Source organism: Pagrus major, chromosome 16 (assembly GCF_040436345.1).
Source record: "Pagrus major chromosome 16, Pma_NU_1.0".
Taxonomy (NCBI): domain Eukaryota; kingdom Metazoa; phylum Chordata; class Actinopteri; order Spariformes; family Sparidae; genus Pagrus; species Pagrus major.
In genome coordinates this window covers 898076-904256 of record NC_133230.1, presented here as the reverse complement: position 1 = coordinate 904256, position 6181 = coordinate 898076, and the positions used below count along the sequence as shown (strand labels likewise).

Below are 6181 nucleotides of genomic sequence, written 5' to 3'. Positions count from 1 at the left end.
AAAGCAAAATTTGGTTGCCAGAAAGTGAAAACTAATGGAGATATGAACTTTAGAAAATGACAGATTCTTCGTTCTGGTAAGAAAAATGACTTCCTCTTATTAATTTGATGATTGTAACCATTCAACAACTTTTCAAATGAATACATGATGCATCATGATGATTAATTATCCTCAGGGTCTCCTGGATGGTGGATGGTGGATGGTGGATCAGAACACAGAGACTCACTCACATCACTGACAGCTCAGAGGACCAAACCTAAACAGGAGCACAGCTGCAGGTTTTACAGTCTCATGACATGAACTGAGACAAGCTGTGGATTTTGGGCGAGTTTGCATGAAATGACCCGTTATTGGAACAACTTTTTTTAAAGAATGATTTTATGTACCAGTCACACAGAACAATATAAGCATTTATATTTTACAACTGTACGACTATAAGAAGAAAAGGGTAATACAACGAGGAGATACATATGGGAAAAGACTGTAAAAATAAATGCTCTAAAATGATGCATGTTGTCGTGTCTCGTATTTCCGAGCTCAGAGCCGGCTCGTGAACGCGGCGGCAGCAGTCGGCTCCTCTCCATTTCAGTCCGCTCCGCCGTGTTTATCGCCGCCGTCCTCTGACCTTTTTACACCCGCTCCGGAGAAATGGGAACGCCTTGATTTAACCCCCGGCATCGGCGATAGATACAGCTCCTCACGCTTCAGTTGGACCTAGAAGATTTTGATTCACACCTCTGCTGATCGTCTCTGTGCCGAAAAGAAAAAACGGTGAGTGGCTCGTCCCGCAGGTGAAAGCGAGTCCGGGCCGGTGTCGCTCGTGGTGCGAGTCCGCGGCTGCGCTGCGGCCTGTCGGCTCTCCCGGAACTCGAGCCCCGCGGATCGCGTTCGGAGCCCGAGGCCGCGGATGTAGTTAGCTCGTTAAGTAGACATTAACGCCGCCCGCACAGCACATACGCCGGGATACCTCTTGTATTTATCAACGAGGCGGTGTTTTAGTGAAGGTTTCCTGCCGGTAACAAACGGTTTAACCTCAGAAACATGAAGGCGCCGCTGGTTCAGCTCGCGGCAGCGTCCAGAGGAGCTAGCGCGGTGCTAGCGCGGTGCTAGCCGGCTAACAGGATTCGTGGCTTGTCATCAGTTTGTGTGCTGGATCAGAAACCAGCAGATAACGTGTCCTCGGACTGTTGGGATCCTGTTTATATGTTGGGGATATTTTCCTGAAGTTGCGGTTTGTTTTACAGGCCTGACAACATCGCTGTTGCTAATCAGCGTTACGTTAGCACGCCGATGCTAACAGCTAATGCTGATAAACGGTGTGTAACTTGGCCATTAAAGCCTGGTTACCCGTCTGGACAGCTAGCTACAGGGCTTAACGTTACCAGGGACGTGTCCCTGCGATATCCTCTTATGTTGATGTGTGTCTGATGAAATAATTAGGCTCCTTCTGCCCCGGACAGCTGATGAAACTCGGGGTCACACAGCTAGCTTTGTCAGATTAGGCTGAACCGTGTAATTTAACCAGTTTACTCGTAACAAGTGTGTCTGTGGCGAGTTTCTGACGTTGGGCAAGTTTGAAGGCACAAACAAAGAAGGTTTGTTCGCGTCGGGCCGCAGAAGATGGAAATAATCAGAGTAACTGAGGACTTAGTTTTAGGATTTCTACACCAGCTGCTGCTGATTCATCTGCTCGCTGCTGATTTCATATCCAGCTTCATTAAGCTGACAGCAGACTGAGTCCAGCCACAGGTCAGGTTATAGTCTGAATGAGTGAGGTTGGGCTGGAGGGGACACATGGTGCTGAGACAGACAAAGAGGACAGAGACATCTGTGGAGCCTCATTTCTGCTGGATAAAGAAACACACCAAAAATAACCTGCATGAAAAATACATTTCCATTGTAAGAAAATCATGATTATGAGATTCAAAGTCAAAATGAATCTAACTGATCATTTCATCCACTTGTTTTCTTTAACTGGCAGAAGTGGGTTTTCGTGCCACCGTCCTCCACTGAAGACAGACAACAGTCCTGTTGTTCTGGAGCTTTCTGTCAGGACACACTGTCTTCCTCTCCTGTGAAAGAGGGATTATACATGTTAAAGTTTTAGTTTTTATCTGAGGACTTCAGGGAGTTTAGTACAAGTTGAACTTTGTCTTATAACATAATAACGGGAAGATCCATTATCAGGCCCATACTCATCTTTTTTCTGATTATCAGTATTTGGTGTGTCTGATTGCTGATAAAATAAGAAACGTAACAGTTCAGTTTTATGGCTCTGATGCAGCTTATTATCTCTGTTAATGGTGGATAAATGAAGTGCAGTGAAAGTATTAAGAAAATGGAAATACTGAAGCAAAGTACCTCCAAATTGTACATAAGTAAAGTACTTGAGTAAATTGTAGTTAGTTACATTACATCTCTGATTATTCTCGACTTTGAGACTAACATTTTTATTTTTCATGTAAATGTAAATCGGTTCCAGTTAGCTGTTAGTCTCTCCGATCATTAATGATTAGTATTGGCCCCTTACCTGTAGGTTTCTGTAGTATTGTAACAGTGAATCAAACCTTTAATCCAAAGTGATCGTCACAGAATGTTAATTTAAATGATTAATTATCACATATTTTTAAACACCCACACCTGTTCTGGTAGTTGACCCACATATCGGTCTGTTTTTGTCGGTGACTGATGAGTCTGCCGACCTTCTCCCTCCCAGTGTGGTCGATCACAGAAGCGTCAGAGCATCAGCTGGTTTAACATCTGGACTTCTTGCTCTTACGCTGCGTCAGACAAGTTGTAAACTGTTTCCCAGGCTTCAGGAGCTGAGCTGCAACAATTCATTGATTGCTTGTCAACTAATATATTAATCGGCAACTATTTTCATAATTGATTTATTGCTTTGAGTAATTTTCTGAGAGATAGTCGTCATTCTCTGATGTCTGCTTGTTAAATGTGAATATTTTCTGGTTTCTTTCCCCCTGATACACATTTTTCATAACTTTGTGACATTTTAAAGACCAAACAACTAATCAATAAATGCAGAAAACAATCGACAGAATAATCAATGATGAAAATATTGGTTAGTTGCAGCCCTGGTGATGAGCATTTTCTCTATTTTCTTACACTTTATAATCCAATTGATGACTTGAAACAGTAATGAGCAGATGAATAATGATGACAGTTGTTGGTTGCAGCAGTAGTTAGTTGTTAATTGGTTAGTTAGCCATGTTGTAGATGTGTTATAGGGATTAAAACTAGATTTTGTCATGAGACGAAGGAAAGTGTTGATTTAGGAAACAGGAAAGGAAAGGAAACCACTAATGCTTAGTGGTGGTGATGTTTAAGTCATGTCAAAGCGTTTTACTGCTGGAGATTTAATTTATCCTTCGACAGTCACAAAAGTGTTGTTCACCTGTGAAGGTCATCGTGATCAGAAGTATCATAAACTTCAGATTATTTTCTGCAATCCTCCAAAATCCAGTTCAGTAATCCCACAGGGTTTTTGTCGATGCTAACTTTTAGGTTAGCTACAACAAACCGTCGTCCCTGCAGCTGTTTGCCTGAATAAAATAATTAATGAGCTAAACTCAGATCAGGGAGTAAAGCTAAACTCAAAGTATCCAGACTGGGCTCAGTTGGAAAGTTGGTTCTGTGTAGATGGCGCTGTGTGTTTGAACTGGACCTGGTTCTCCTCAGCTTCATTGTGGCTGAGTGTTGTGAAATGACGGCCTTTGTTCTGTTGGTCACAGTAAGTCCTGAACAGGCTGTAAAGGTCCGAGGAAATGAGTGTGTGTGTATTCTGCTGATGGCTGACCTTATCTGGACTTAGAAAGTGGACACAGGACGCTGTGAAGGGTTAAAGGGGTGACTGAGCGAGCTGGGTCAGCCTCACCCGGTCCTGCTGTGGTCGCCCCCGGGCCTGACGGGGAGGACGGGGGAGGAGGAGGTCAGGACGCTGTGATGATTAATCTGTTGATAAGAGGATCTGTCCCGCTCAGCCTGTTTCTATCCAACCTCGCAGACAGACAGTCGGGTCGGGTGGCTTCAAATTAGGCCCTAATCAACTTAGCCTGGACCATCAGACTCCCAGCATGCACTGCTGCTGTGTTCCTGATATAATGGGAAATCAGGAAAAACGTCACCTCCACCTGGTTATTAATGTGTGTCGACATCATTTAAGTCATTTTTCAGTTTGGACGGTTACAGAAGTTTCTTTGCATTTTAGTTAACTGAATATCTGTAGGACATTTAAAGAAGTCACTCGGGCTCTTGAGATATTTATACTGGGCATTTATCACGCTGTCTGATCTTTTGTTGAAGAAAATAGATGTTTGATATTGAATAATTGTCAGTTGCAGCTCCAGACCAGTGTGTTTTAGTTTGGTTTTTCTAATCTGGATATTAGCAGACTGGATGTTGATGTGGTCGACTGTCTCGGTAGTCTTTGAGGGCACGCTGTCGTGTCGGGCTGCATCCAAATGTCCGATCTTCACCGCACACTTTGCGGCCGTGATCCTGGGAAGTCCTTGAAACCTGAGGGGTGTCCAAACCCACGAGTCATCCAGACCACGAGGGCCCACAAGTGGACTTTAATTGCGATACGGACGTGATGTTGTAAAACTTTTTATTGACGTTTTACTTTACTTGAATCGTTTAGGATAGAAATAATATTCATAATAATTTTACTTTTATTGGCAATTGGACACGAAAAATACAGATAATCAGAAAAAATGTTGGATATCAGCCCCAATAATTAGCTGATAATCAGTCCACCTCTGCTCTCTGCTGTGACGACTACTGCTGTGCACAATATTATTATTATTGTTACACATTAATATTATAAACATGGATTATTTTGGCTATGACAGCCCTCATTGTCAATTTTTAACGGCATAATCAATGAATCTTTGTGTGTAATTTTCTAAGAAAAAGAAAAAGGTCATAACTCTGATGTCCGTTTGTTAAATGTGAATATTTGTTTTCCTCCTCTGTGAACTGAAGGTCTTTGTGTTGTGGACCAGAACCGAACACTGATCGACATCTAAACATGTAGTTTAGATGAAGAAATGTTAGTGAGAAGAGAAAAATGTTCACTGACTGAAACAAACTTAAAAATCAAACTCTGTTTTCATGAAACTGAATAAACTGAAACAAACGGAGCTTAAAGGACCAAACAGTTTGTACTGTTGTTCTGCTCCTTTTGACAGACCGAACAACGAGGCGGTTAATCGAGGAAATAATCAGCGGATGAATCGATGATTGTAGCTCCTAAATGGACCGGAAGTTAAAATTATTTTGCCTCAAACAAACACATTTTTAAACAAACTGTCAGTTTCTCCTGACCCAACACCGACTTCATGTTATGTCAGTCAGAGAGAGATGGAAGCTTGTTAGTTGGCAGCAAGGTCACATTTTGTTGACATTTTGTTATTGGTCTTTTGTTGATGCCGGACGTTCCAGCGTCTCTGAATGAGGACGAGATGTTTAAAGTGTTTTCTGTGTCATAAAAACAGGAATGTAACCACAGACATGAAGGATTATTAGATTATTTTCCCAGGCATCATTTATTTAGGCGGCCTGCCAAACCACATCCCCCGACCCAGAAAGATCTTTTACATTTTTGTATTGATTTATTTATTTCTGTGACATTATTAACTGGACCAGGCAGCGTTTAAATGTCTGCAGATACAAGTATAAAATGTGTCTGCATTTTTACGTCCTGCAGGTTTCAGGTCTGCCTCAGTCTGCTATTACCTTCATTTAAAAGCTCCAGCTTTTCATATCGAGGCGCTTCACATTTGCATGTCGGCTGATTTCAGTTGCCAGTGGAGCTTCTGTGGAAGTGTTTCAGCTGTGAACGCCTCACGTCTGTTGGAAGGAAAAACCACATCAGAGCTCAGTTGTTTGTCCGTGAGTTAAGTGAGCTCGTCAGATCCTGAACTTCCTCTCACACACGTGCTGCGGTTCACATTTTATTACTGCTGTCAGTCTGTTTGTTGCAGGAGAATCAAAAAGGCTTTGAACTAAATAATTACCTCAATTCGCTCTAATTAGACGTTTGTCTCAGCATGTGAGGAACTTTGGCAGCTGGGGTGTCATCCAGGAATTACCCACGTCCCTACACAGCGATGAGGTTATATCAAATCTTTCATGCCGTAGGCTCGGTGGGAAAACTTAAAAA

General features: G+C 42.4%; 1 protein-coding gene across 2 annotated transcripts in view; it reads left to right on the top strand.

Moving 5' to 3' along the window:
- Positions 1–569: 569 nt before the first annotated feature.
- The window catches only part of hectd1 (HECT domain containing 1), a 30459-nt gene continuing 24847 nt past the window's right edge, over positions 570–6181 (top strand). For both annotated transcript variants that reach the window (XM_073483183.1, XM_073483180.1), the window contains exon 1: positions 570–771. The gene's annotated coding sequence lies outside the window, so the exon portion shown is untranslated. The remainder of the gene's footprint in view (positions 772–6181) is intronic.